Consider the following 15,413-nt stretch of genomic DNA (forward strand, 5'->3'; position numbering starts at 1 on the left):
ACCAAATAACGGAGCAATTCCATATGTTGGAATGAATATACCCCAAAAGGTTGAAAGCAGGGACTTGAATAGATGTTCGTATACCAATGTTCACTGCAGTATTATTCATAATAACCAAAAGATGGCAACAACTCAAGTGCCTATCAATGGATGAATGGGTAAACAAAATTTGGTATCTACATACAGTGGACTATTATTCTGTCATAAAAACACAAATTCCTGATACTTGCTACAACATGGACAAACCCTGAAAATAAGCTACAACATGGATGAACATTGAAAATATGTTAAGTGAAATAAGCCAGACACAAAAGGGAAAATATTATATATTCGACTTACATGAAATATCTAGAATAGGCAAATTCAGAGACAGGAAGTATATTAGATGTTACCAGGAGCTGGGAGGGAGGAATGGGGAGTTATTGCTGAATGATTACAGAGTTTCTGTTAGGGATAATAAAAAAGTTTTAGAAATAGATGGTGGTGATGATTGCACAACATTGTGAATGTAATTAATGCTGCTGAATTGTACACTTAAAAATAGTTTAAATGACAAATTTAATGTTATATATTTTATCATAATTTTTAAAAACAACATAATATGCTGAGAATCATTGACATGCACTTTACATGGGTCAGTTGTATGGGATGCAAATTATATCCTCAATAAAGCTGTTAAAAAGAAAAAAATGACTACCTGAGTCTAGTATTAGAAGAAAACATGGGTGAATTTTTTATAAAGTTAGAGTGGGGAAAACTCCTAGCTAGATTTCATGGATAACTCAAATCCAAAAACAATAAAGAAAAAATGGTTAACTCTATAAATAGAAGAAGCCTTTGCATGAAAAAAACTATAAATAACCAATTGACAAATGGTAAACGGGAAAAATATTGCAACTTATATAACAATATGCTAATATCCTTCACATATAGAGTGCTCCTAAAATTGAAGGGTCAAAAAGACAAACAACACAATTTGCTTTAGCAAAAGATGTGAACAGATATTTCATAGACAAAGAATTGCAAATGACACAAACATATGAAAAAAGTGTTCAACCTTACCCATAATAAGAGAAATTTAAATTAAATCTACAGTGTGATCCTGTTTATCGTGTGTCAAATTGGCAAAAATCTAAAACTTTGATAATATCCCATTGGAAATGGGAAAACAGTTCCTCTCATTCATTGCTGCTGGAAATATAAAAGGGTACAAATCCCTGAGGAGAGGAATTTGACAATATCTAGCAAAATTACATATACATACATCTACACTTTGACCCAACAATTTAATTTTGTTTCTAGGACTCTTGACCAAAGATACTTTAGCAAAGATACAGAATGACACATGCACAAGTCATATGACATTGTTTATAAGAGCAAAATATTTCAAATAGCCCAAATATCCATCACTAGAAGATGAACTGACTAAACCAAGGTACAAATACACAATAGAGTACCAGGTAGCAGTACTAAGTAGAAAATAGTGAAGGCTTCAGGTGTGCCCTGATTGGAGGCTGCTGGCGTGAGGAGCTATCGGTGGGCTAACTAGAAGTGGGCATCCTATGTGATTCATTAAAGGTGAATATTTCACTTTCTCCAGCTGGTCCTAAGTTTGAAGTGGGGTCAATTTTAGGGAAGCTCTATGTTATGAATCAAATCCTGGATGTTTTGGGCCCATTTCTACAGGAGTTATTTGACTTCTTAGACTGATTATGACACATACCAGGTTGGCTTCCACAGCTGGTTGCTACAATTTGGGCATCAGAGTTCTATTTTTATATGTAGCCTGGTCATTGTCTGTTTGTGTATTAAGAAGTATGTTGATTATGGTGATGGTTACATGACTGTATACACTTGTCAAAATCCCAAACTTAAAATCATATTCAGAATTTAGTCATTAGCACTATCAGATTGGTAGTGTTATTTTGAGACTATAATAGGAATATTGAGTATTTGTAAGGTAAATATATGCTATGTTAATGTCATTAGAAACTGAGATTTTAAGCTTAAGAGAGAGACTAAACAAGTATAAAATCAAAGAAATTATAACCCTGTAATAGTAAATTAAACTGGAAATATTAATATAAACTTTTTAAAAAAATAAGCACACATTTTCCAGATTTGTCCACTGAGACGTTGAAGCAAAGACATTATGAGCAATGAGCATCTTAGCATGCACGGTGGTCTATAAATCCCATTTCCACATGAAAAGAATGAAGACTGCTTAAAGAAATTACTGATTCTAGGTTTGAGGCAGAAAATGTACAAGATGAATATGGGACATCTCGATGTACCAGGAGGAAAGGAAACTATCAAAGTTGATTAGAGTCAGTCAAAGGACACCAACTTGAAATAGCTCCCACTGGAGCCAACTTGAAATAGCTCCAAAGAAGCCAACTTGAAATAGCTCCCACTGGCCTAAGATGGGACAATTTGAGCATTATAAAGAAAATGACTATAGTAGAATAAAATTATCACAGTATCACAGAAAATATATGTCAGTCCATGAATTTAGTAATACTAAAAAAAAAGCTCATTTGTCATCATTGGAACATCTGAAAATTGATCAAGGAAAGACCCACACCTTTGTATTTTGCCTTTCCTGTAGGAAATGTATTTCAGGTAATAGACGATAAGAAGTTTTAAAAAAGAATTCCAAGTAATGAATGCAGTAGGAATGACAGAATTAGAAAATTACCATTTTGTAACCTCTAATGAAATAGTGGATTTAGGCAACAATGATCAATGAAGGCTAAATCCTTAGATGAAAGGTTATGGAGAACTTTATAATGGAGGGACCAGGCTGACACCACCTGAACCCAATGAGCAATCTTAATATCACTAAACGTGGATCAACCAGCCTTAAGTCCTCATGATATGATAGTAAGAAGTGTACAGCACCACCAATGAAAGAATCTTACCTAAAAAGTCTACCTGAATCTAATCAATATTCTAGGTGTAGCTAATTTGAAATTCTACAGCACCAATGACTAAGTTTCTCTAACCAATTTTAAAAAGTGTGATGGGAGGGGGACACTATATTATTTTCTTATTTCTTAAGATAAAAAAGACTTAAGAAATATAATATCCAAATACAACATGTGGACCTGGCTTGGACCCTTATTTGAATATACCAAGTATAAAAAGATGGTTTTGAAACAGGGAAATCTGAATTTAGAGGCTATTAGATATTAAGGAATGATTGTTGATTTTGTTAAGTGTGATAAGGATGGGACAGGTATGTTTTATAAGAGTCCTTATAAATTAGATAAGATAGTTAGATATGGGCTATTTACTGGTGATATGGCATGAAATGGGGATTTATTTTCAAGCACTCAAGAAGAATAAATGGAGGACAATTTAAAAAGGATTGGCATAATCATTACTGAAACTGATGGTGAATTCATGGGAGTGTATTATACCGGTTTCTCTACTTTTGTATATGTTTTAAATGTTTCATAATAAAACATTTTAAAATATAATACTTACATTTATCATTGAAACAAAGGTTGAAGATCATTTTGAAATATCATTCTCCTATAAAAGGAGCCAGAGTTTCTTCAGAAAGCCTGGGGCAAGTAAAATACTAGATGAACCCAGAACATCTTGTACCAGAGGGTAAGGAAGTGCTCAAAAAAAAGACATAAGAGACAACTTGAAATAGCCTCCAATGGCCAGAGGTGGAATAATTTGAGCAACAAAACAAATAAGGGGTATTGGAATATAACCCAAAGAGTAAAGTAAATATCTCTAAGCTCATACTGATAGAAAATAAATAATGAATGAAGAGAAAAGGGACAGCTCTTTCTTCCGGTATAATTCCAAATAATAAAAGTAGAAAGCATGAGGGAAAATAATAAAAAAAAAAAATGAGGGAAATAGAAAATCACCATTAAAAATATCACAGTAATAATTGCTACAGGCACAATCAACAAATGAATGCTAAAATTAGTAAGTAAAAGTAGAAGGAGAAATAGGATATTTTCATAGCCACAGAGTGTCTTCCCTGAAATATTTGTTGACTAAAATGGGGGGAAAATAGTAATTTTACAGTGGCAGACATCTCATAGACAGCTCCTTAACCAGGAGATCTAGGTTAATATCACCAGTGGTAATGGGACATGTCAATATTGTGTGCCTCCTGATATGATGCACTGAGAAAGGCACATCACCTCTGTACTATTTTTCCTCCAAATCCATAACCTTAGTCTAATCGTGAGAAAATGTCAGACAAATCCAAATCAAGGGACACTGTACAAATTACCACTCTTCAAACATAACAAATGAAAATGAACCCTATTGAATAGGAGAAAATATTTGCAAATCATATATCTGATAAGGGGCTGATATCCAAAATATAGGGAGAACTTATGTAACTCAATAGCAAAAAAAAAAAAAAAATCAAATTTAAAAAATGGGCAGAAAACCTAACCAGACATATTTCCAAAGAAGACATATAGATGGCCAACAGGTGTGCAAAAAGATGCTCAACATCACTAATCATCACAGAAATGCAAATTAAAATCACAATGAGATATTACCTCACACCTGGTAGAATGGCTATTATCAAAATGACAAGAGATAACAAGTGTTGGTGAGGATGTGGAGAAAAGGGAACCATTAGGCACTGTTGGTAGTAACGTAAATTGGTGCAGCCACTGTGGAAAACGTGGAGGTCCCTCAAAAAATTAAAAATGGAACTACCATATGATCTAGAAATTCCACTTCTGGGTATTTATCTGAAAAAAAATGAAAACAGTAACTCAAAAAGATATATGCATCCTCATGTTCACTGCAGCATTATTTACAATAGCTAAGATATGGTAACAATCTAAGTGTCCATCAGCAGACAAACAGATATAAACAATAGATTATTATTCAGCCATAAAAAAGAATGAAATCTTGCCATTTGCAACAACATGGGTAGACCTCAAGGGCATTATGCTAAGTGAAATAAGTCAAACAGAGAAAGACAAATACCATATGATTTCTTTTATATGTGGAATATAAAAAAAATTTTAAACCAATCTCATAGATACAGAGAACAAATTAGTCGTTGCCAGATATTGGAGGGGGGGAACATGAAATGGGGGGAGGAGAATGGATGGGTGAAGAGAGTCAAAAGGTAAAAAGAAAAAAATAATATAATAATAATGAAACAAAATAATAAAATAAAGTAAGCTTTCTGAGCCAGGTAAAGGGAGGGGAAACAAAGGGAGGATATTTTGTATGATTTCCTGCCTTAATTGACTTTTTCAATTATCTGGCTAGAGATCCAGCCTTTTAGATAAAAGGATTTTTCTTGTACCTAGCTCAAAAGGATATGGTGAGCATGAAGTGGGAAAATCTGGGCCAATGCTAGGAACAGAGTAAGCCCTCTTTAGAGTATATTAACAGTGAGACAAGCAATAGTAGCTCCAAGGGAGTGACCTCAGTAAGCACACAATAAATGTTAGTTCTTAAAATCAGTAGGTGTAATAGCAGTCTGGTTCTGTCATTAATTAGTGGGACATCCACCAAATCATTAAAAGAAAAAAGTGTCAAAATCATGAACGACAAAGTAGGACTGAGTGTCTTAGTTTGCTAGGGCTGCCACAGCCAAGTATCACAAACGGGGTGGCTTAAACAACAGAAATTTATTGCCTCACAGTCCTGCAGACTAGAGGTTCAAGATCAAGGTGTCAGCAATATAGTTTCCTTCTGAGGGCTATGAGTCAAGGATGTGTTCCAGGCATTTCTCCGTGGCTTGTAGATAGCCATCTTCTCCTGGTTTCTTCACACCATCTTCCCTCTATGCATACATCTGGGTCCAGATTTCCTGTTTTTATGAGAACAACAGTCATATTAGATTAGAGCCCATTCTAGTGACCTCATTTTAACTTGATGACCTCTATAAAGACCCTGTCTCCAAATAGGGTCACATTCTGAGATGCTGTGGGTTAGGACTTCACCATATGAATTTAGGAGGCAGGGGGCACAATTCAACCCATAACACTGATGGAGGAGTGTTTGGAGGAGGCTTAAGGGAACATGACAACTAAATACAATGTGGAATTATGGATTGGATCCTGGAACAGAAAAAGGATACTAGTAAAGGATACTAGTGGAAAAACTGGAGAAATCTGAATAAGGTCTGCAATTTAGTTAGTGATATTATAGTAAGGTTGATTTCTTAGTTTTGATAATTGTACCATGGTTATGTTTGATGTCAGCGTTGTGGGAAGCTGGGCAAGGAGTGTGTGGGAGTTCTCTGTACTATCTTGGCAATTGTTCTATAAGGTTCAAGTTTTTCTCAAAATAAATTTTTTAAAGACCTATTTGAGTGGATTTCCATGCAGTAGCTAAAAGATAAAAAGGCCATCATATACAGACAACATCAAAATGTATAAAATTGAGTTAGTTCACCTCCCTCCCTGAAATCAAGTCACCTAGATATCTACCGTGTTTCCCCGAAAATAAGACCAGGTCTTATATCAATTTTTGCTCCATTAGGGCTTATTTTCAGGGGATCTTATTTTTTCATGTACAACAATCTACATTTATTCAAATACAGTCATGCCATCTTCTTCTGGAAAATTGTCATAACGTACTAAATGCATCCGTCTGGCTGAGATCTTAACTGGGGCTTATTTTCAGGGTAGGTCTTATTTTTGGGGAAACACGGTAGTTGTTCTGTAAATGAAAATGCCCTGCAGTTGAGGACAAATAAAAAACACCTTTTTGTCAAAGCAGGCAGTTCAAATGATGACAGGCTAGAAAAAAATCTCATACTATGTCAAGTCTTGCATTGCCCTCTCCAACTAGTAAAAAACCTATCCATACAGCACCTGTGTTTGTTTCTCAGATGAAATGTTCAGATTGTGGTTAACAAAAGTGACCACTTCCTACATTGGAGTGATAGTATCTTATTCACCTTTGGATTATACACAGGAGGCACTCAAGATCTGTGTTTTTATTTTCTCGACATGTAATACTTATAAAGGAAATCTGACTCTTCAGGTACTTCCTGAAAACTGGATCACATTAGCAGTATTTTATTTTTCTCCTCTCTCCCATTTGTCTTCGGTGTCCTTTCCCCCCATTCTTTTTTGAGTTTAACTCCCCTGCAAACCAAAATGTCTTTATTTCTCTATGCTCTTTCTTTTACTGCTGTTTTACCTTAGCCACTGCAAGCAGTTTGAAATTCCTAAGGCCTAGCTGCCAAGACTGCCAGCATCACCAATACAGGCATTCGGGTTGTACACCACACAAGAGGACCACATCTAAAGGAAAATCTTTCCTATCACAGACATAAATTAATGCAGGTGACAATTTACAGGAGCAATCCTTAGGCTACCCAGCTGAGTTCTGGAGCAGTAGGGAAGAGCTCCCTCCCTCCCTCATAAGCCTCCTCTGTACTCATGGAGAGTACCTATAAACATTCTCACTCTAGCAATTGTCTACACTCCCTCTTGAGTATATTCTGAGCATGTCAGCTGGCTATTTATAATATCATATAACAAACAACTATAAGTCTGAGCGGCTTAAAAATAACAAGTATTTAGCTCTTGTTCCTGCATCTTTAGGTTTATTGGAGGATGGCTGATGGAGGCTGGGACTGGCTGCACTGGGCTGGACTCAGCTGGACTGGGTCCAAGCTTCAGGTTGAGTCCAGGTTTGCTTCACATCTCTCCCTTCCTCCTTGGACCAACCACTGTCTGGAACTTTTTATTCTGATAATCAAAGACCGGAATACGAATGGCAAGTCAAATTGTGCAAGTACATTTCAAACTTCTGCTCATATAATATCTACCAGCAACTCATTGGTCAAAGGAAGTGACGAGGCCAAGTCCAAGGTCAAAGGGCAGGGAAGTATACTGCAGACACCACGTGGTCATATGAGGAATGTGATAGTATAATACGAATACAGAGGAACAATAGAGACCAATAATTCAATCTAACAAACTCCTCATGTTTCTTCTCTTGCTCACCTGCTTCTCTCAGAAGACTGAGCCCTCCTGACTTTGTTTTCTCATCTAGATAGGGGTTGGGAGGATGGCTAGTAGCAAGGAATGCATTCTGTCTGAGAGAGCTCTGAAAATCTTCTTTAGGGAGAGTTATTCAGGTTATGCAATAACATACTACATAAAAAAATAAATAAAATGACATTCTTCATTCAAATTTATACCAAGGTATTGTATGAACAAGAAAGTAGTAGCCCCACAGGGTGGACATTCCCAATGGTCATCAATTTTCATTCCAAGGTCCTTGAAGGCATGGTAAAAGCTGGTTCACCTTTGGGTTCCTCATGGCACATACTAGACTGCCTGCCCCAATAGATATTTTATAAATATAAAGGTGAGATTTCATTTGGAAGACCAGATTTATTTTTTGTAACAAGGCAACCTAAATTTTAAAGGTATTTCTTTGATTCATAGTTGCCATACTTCCCATTTGCAGATGATACACATTTATTTTGATCCTTAAGCAAGTAGTAAATAAGTGCAAGATCCTGCAACTCCATTGTTGTGTTACCCTAGAGGGCTGGTTGTCGCAGAAACTTGAAAACTTTGCTGGTTATAGGAGAAGCTTGAAAACTTTCAGTTCTTAGGTAAGTGGAGCTAAGTGTTGATACAAGAGGACTGTTGAACACTTTGGCCACTTGTTTTCCCAACCTCTGACAGCAGTTTATTCATGGTGTGGGAACAGCCATTTTTCCCTGCTTGGAGAAGTTTGAGCCAGGAAATTATAAATTAACATAATTATTTCCAAGATACTGTAGGGATGTTTAAAGCGACAAACATTTTTATCTCATGTATTTTTTTAATCATCTAATGCTCTACCAAAAAAATCCTACTAAAAGAAAACATTACTAAGAATAAAAGTGATTGCCAGGGGCTGGGGGAGGGGGAAATGGGGAGTTATTGTTTAATGGGTAAAGAGTTTCAGTTTTGCAAAATGAAAAGAGTTACGGAGATGAATGGTGGTGATGGTTGCACAACAAAATGAATGTGCTTTATACCACTGAACTGCACCCTTAAAAACAGTGAAGACGGTAAATTTTATGTTAGGTGTATTTTACAACAAAAAAAAAATGGGAAAAAAGAAATCACCATTGAAAACGTTAAGAAAATGAATAACCCATTGTACTTTCAAATTTCAAGTTCTTAAACTTTACCCCACACTTAAACAAATAACTAGGCAAATAAAAACCATAAGCTGTCCTGAAAATTAATACTGATACGAATATTAACCCAAGTAAAAATACTTGTAATTCTCCACCAGTTCAGATATTGACAAGCCCCATTTACGTTTCACTTTTAAGAAAACAAAGACAATTTCATAGACATCCGTAGATTCCAGAAACACATCTTTTATTTCAGCCGTGCTGATGGAAATTTATTCCAGGCACTCTAATTTTTTATCGATGGCTAGTTCTAATATCAAGTTTTTGGACATTGCTCTAATATAACCGTTCCAGGCTGAACAATTTACTGCAAACCACTTTTACTGAATTTCTACTAATAATTGTGCTTCCTAATTCATGGTCTAGCTATCTCTTTTTTGCTTCCTTCCAAGACTGAATATTTTGCCTGAAAGATTGAAGATTCTGTGGAAAAATAGATAACGAGCTTATTACAGAAGTACCAGGTTTTGTTTACATTTCTAAGGGAACAACAGTCATGGTGACTCATTTCATGCCTCTCCTAGGAAGTCCTTCATCCTCAACGACCTACATTAACAGCAAAAATTAATCATCTACACTCCATGTCACTAAATAACGATAACAACATCAACAGCCTTCTCTTTCTACAGTTTAAGTGCTGCTTACCAGAAAGTTACTTATACGGACTGTTGTTTAAACACTGTTACTTAATATCTGTGAAAATATATCTTCCCACCGAATTTTAGCCATACAAATGGTTAAAAAAAAAATTATAACTCTTTGGGATAAAGGAGAAATATAAGTTTAAAGCAGAGTATTCAACATGAAATCTGATTTTCAGCAAAAATGAATATGGTCAAGTCTGTGTAGTTATTTATATTTATCTTTTTTTGTTTTTAAGAGGATAGCTTATTGAAAGCAAAGGGTCAGAGCTCCCGAACAGGAGGGGGTCCCGAATGGAGGTGCCCCTATATTTATCTTGATTTGCTTACACTTCTAGGGTACAGGTCTAGGCCTGCTGGTGGCATTGCTACTGAATTCTGCAAGGGGAGAGAAAAATCCTGTGTCTAGTGCTGGACACAAGAGTAGTAACAAAGCCACACTGAGAATCATTAACCTCTACTTCAAGCCAAAATATGTTTACTTTTGTTCATGGTGGCCAGTTCCCTGAAGAGATTCAGAATTAGGTCAGAGATGACCTCCGCACTTATGAGAGAATCTCTCCAAACGTTGATAGGGAGCTTAGCACTGTGCCTTTTATTTGTACGACACAATGACCCCACAATATGTACATTGCATAACGCAGCTGCATTAAAAAAACGTTTGAGATGCAATGTGATTCTGCAAGCCAACTTTAACCTTTGCCTTCGTTTGTACGTGTACAACTTATTGTGTTGTTCTAATGTGCATCTGTTATCGGTTAATATTTATTTTTAATATTTATTTAAGAGTGATGTAGATAATTACCATTCTAATTTAGTGACTCTCTGGCTTCCTTCTATAAAGTTGCAAAAAAATAAAAAGTATTATGTGGGGATATTTACATTTGTTTCTAATAAAACCTAAAACAAACACCAATTGCTTTATGCCCATAACAGTAGAAGCTCTTCTGTCATGCTGTCACTGCTACAGCAATTTATAGAGAAAGAATATGGAAAGTGGGTCACTGTGATTCTCACTGTTCTAAAAAACAAACAAACAACAACAAAAAAAACTTGATGTTCTTTGTTTTGATACTAATAGTCTGATAACATCTGAAAAGATTTTTCATGTCTTAGATAGGAATGTGCATAACTGAATTACAAGAAAACACTGCTTAAAAAATTTTAAAAAAGAAAAACAAACTAACTGATGTAATAAAAGTCCACATAATTAGGAATAAAGAAAAAGTAGAATTATATGAACCCATATGATTTCTTCAAACATATAAAGACCCTTGACCTCATACTCAAATTGAAACCAATCAGACTTAAATTAAGGGAGAGTTTTGACCACGGTCAAAGTAGGTTGTGTGAAAGCCCACTTCTGTGAGATCTATGGGGTTTTCTCACTAAACAAATACACAAAGCCAGGTGCGCTACCCGTCCATTGGTGCTTCATCAGGCAGAACCCTGGAGACAGTAGGACACTTCTTCCTTCCTGCTGGCTTTCAAGCTAAGGAAAATGGACTCCCTTTTTCCCTCAAGTTACCAAATGAGTGTGGTTACTCTGAGTGCTCTGCGATCATCAAGTTTCCACAAACTCCACACCTCTGCTTGATCGATATACTGTATTGAGTCATTTCTCTAAGGAAACATTAACTTCAGTAATCCTGCCAGTATTGTTAAATCATCAATATTCACCACTCTTGGCCATTTAGAAGAGCTTTTCCCTTGGAGCTTATTAACAATGGAAAAAATATTTCATGCTATCCGAATATGAGATTGCCTCATACATGATATATGTTAACATGTACAGCCTTCTGTCTATGAAAGGGAAACAGGACCTCAGGGCCTGAGTGACTATTATATGTTTTTTAAGGACATAAATCTATCCAGTTCACTCTTCTAAACTAAATGGCATGTAATAATAGCTACCATTTGAGTGCTTGCTATGTGCCAAGCGATGTGCCAAGGGCTTTATAAGAAATAGCAAATTGCATGAGAGTCCCAAAAGATGGGGATTATTTTTAATTTTAAAAATGAGGAAACTGGGGCTCAGAAGAGGTAAATAACTTGCCCTGTGGTCAATGAACCAATAAAGACCAGATTTAAACCCAGGTCTTCATGGCCCCAGTGGCCATGTACTTTCCACTATTTTAAGTTGCTTCCCAAGTCTATACGTGCAGATGACTGTGGTAAGATAAAGACATAGTCATTGAAATACTACTATGTGTGCCTCCTATTTGTCCTTAGGCTAAAGAATTAATTATTCTATGCCTCCATTTATTAGTCTTTAAAATGAGGATAATAAAGATTCCTGCCTTATGGGGTTGTTGTGAGGACTAAATTAGTCAATATAAAGTGCTTAGAATAGTACACTGAACATAATAAGAGCATTGGTATGAGTTCTAGGAACAGGGAATACACCAAAGAACAAAAAGACAAAAGTCCTTGCTCTCAAAAGCCATTCTAGAGAAAGGGAAAGAGCAAATATACTAACCAACAAACAAATAACATATACATCAGGATGTAATGTCATAGTATGTCAAGATGTAATAAGAAGCACGAAGAAAACAAAGCAAAAAAGAAAGATAAAGAATACTACCTTAAATAGGGCTATCATGAAAGACCTCAATGAGGTAACACGTGGGTGAAGGCTTGAAAGGGATGCAGTCATGAGCCATGCAGATATTTAATGAAAAATCATTCCAATCCAAGAATACTATGAAGGACTATATGCCACCAAATTCAATAACCTAGAAGAAATGGACAAGTTCTTAGAAACATACAGCCTTCCTAGGCTGAACCATGAAGAATTGGAAAATCTAAATAGACCGATCACCAGTAATGAAATTGAATCAGTCATCCAAATCCTTCCCAAAAGCAAAAGTCCAGGACCAGATGCCTTCACTAGAGAATTCTACCAAACCTTCAAAGAGGATCTAATACCAATCCTGCTCAAACTCTTCCAAAAAACTGAGAAAGAGAAAGTAGTCCCTAACTCATTTTATGAGACCAACATTACCCTGATACTAAAACCTGGTAAGGATAACACAAAAAAAGAAAACTACAGACCAATATCTCTGCTGAATACAGATGCAAACATCCTAAACAAAACTCTAGCAAATCGAATGCAGCAATACATTAAAAAGATTATTCATCACGACCAATTGGGGTTCATCCCAGGGGCACAAGGATGGTTCAACATACCAAAATCCATCAATGTGATACATCACATAAACAAAATAAAGTACAAAAATCATATGATTGTATTAATTGATGCAGAAAAAGCATTTGACAAGATACAACATCCATTTATGATTAAAACACTTAATAAGGTAGATATAGAAGGAAAATACCTTAACATAATAAAGGCCATATATGACAAGCCCTCTCAGCTAATCTCATAATTAACAGTGAAAAACTGAAATTCTTTGCTCTACGTTCAGGAACACGACAGGGCTGTCCCCTATCACCTCTGCTTTTCAACATAGTGTTAGAGGTCCTTGCCAGAGCAATCAGGCAAGAGAAAGAAATAAAAGGCATCCAAATTGGGAATGAAAAAGTTAAATTGTCACTCTTTGCAGATGACATGATGCTATATATAGAAAACCCTAAAGACTCCACCAAAAAGCTAGTAGAAACAATCAACGAATACAGTAAAGTTGCCAGCTACAAAATCAACGTACAAACTCCATTGTATTCCTATATACTAACAATGAAATCTCAGAAAAAGAAATACAAAAAACAATTCCTTTTGCAATTGCAGCAAAAAGAATAAAATACCTAGGAAGAAACTTAACAAAGGATGTGAAAGACCTATATGCTGAAAACTACAAGACATTTTTAAAAGACATTGAAGAAGACACAAAGAAATGGAAAGATATTCCGTGCTCATGGATTGGAAGAATCAACATAGTTAAAATAGCCATATTACCCAAAGCAATATACAGATTTAATGCAATCTCCATCAAAATCCCAATGGTATTTTGTAAAGAAGTAGAACAAAAAATCATCAGATTTGTTTGGAACCACAAAAGACCCCGAATAGCCAAAGCAATCTTAAGAAAAAAGAATAATACTGGAGGTATCACACTCCCTGACTTTAGCTTGTACTACAGGGCTACAATAATCAAAACAGCATGGTATTGGCAGAAAAACAGACACATAGACCAATGGAATAGAATTGAGAACCCAGAAATAAAACCACATAAATATGGACAGATAATTTTTGACAAAGAAGCAAAAAACATACAATGGAGAAAAGACAGACTCTTCAATAAATGGTGCAGGCAGAATTGGATAGCCACGTGCAAAAGAATGAAACTGTCACCATGTACCAAAATTAATTCAAAATGGATCAAAGACTTAAGCATAAGACCTGACACAATAAACTGCATAGAAGAAAACATAGGTACTAAACTTATGGACTTTGGGTTCAAAGAGCATTTTATGAATTTGACTCCAAATGCAAGGGAAGTAAAAGCTAAAATAAACGAATGGGACTATATGAAACTTAAAAGCTTCTGCACAGCAAAATAAACCATCGACAAAATAAAGAGGCAACCAACTGAATGGGAGAAGATTTTTGCAAACAGTGCCTCCGATAAGGGGCTAATATCCAAAATATACAAGGAACTCATGCAACTCAACAAAAAACAAACAAACAACCCAATTGAAAATTGGGCAGAGGACCTGAAGAGACATTTCTCCAAAGAGGACATACAAATGGCAAATAGACATATGAAAAAATGCTCAACAACACTAATCATCAGAGAAATGCAAATAAAAACCACAATGAGATATCACCTCACCCCAGTCAGAGTGACTACCATCAACAAGACAAATAGTAACAAGTGTTGGAGAGGCTGTGGAGAAAAAGGAACCCTCATACACTCTTGGTGGGAATGCAGACTGGTGCAGCCATTATGGAAGGTAGTGTGGAGGTTCCTCAAAAAATTACGAATAGAATTATCATATGACCCAGCAATCCCTCTCCTGGGTATCTATCCAAAAAATCTGAAAACATTTATCCATAAAGACACTTGTGCTCCAATGTTCATTGCAGCTTTGTTTACGGTGGCCAAGACATGGAAACAACCAAAATGTCCTTCGATAGATGAATGGATAAAGAAGTTGTGGTATATATATACACTGGAATACTATTTGGCTGTAAAAAAAGGTGAAATAGGACCATTTGTGACAACATGGATGGATCTTGAGAATATAATGCTAAGCGAAATAAGTCAGACAGAAAAAGCAGAGAACCATATGATTTCACTGATATATGGTATATGAACCAAAAACAACAAAAGAACAAGACAATCAAATGAGAAGAAAAAACTCATAGACACAGACCATAGTTTAGTGGTTACCAGAGGGAAAGGGGGAAGGGGGGGCGGGAGATGAGGGTAAAGGGGATCAAATATATGGTGATGGAAGGAGAACTGACTCTGGGTGGTGAACACACAATGGGATTTATAGATGATGTAAAACAGAATTGTACACCTGAAATCTTTGTAATTTTACTAATAATTGTCACCCCAAAGAACTTTAAAAAAAAAATGAAATGAAATAAATCTCCAGGTCCCAGGTCAGTCTCCAAGCGAGAGGCCCCGCCCCTGCCT

Source organism: Rhinolophus ferrumequinum, chromosome 5 (genome assembly GCF_004115265.2).
Source record: "Rhinolophus ferrumequinum isolate MPI-CBG mRhiFer1 chromosome 5, mRhiFer1_v1.p, whole genome shotgun sequence".
In the NCBI taxonomy this organism is placed as follows: Eukaryota; Metazoa; Chordata; class Mammalia; order Chiroptera; family Rhinolophidae; genus Rhinolophus; species Rhinolophus ferrumequinum.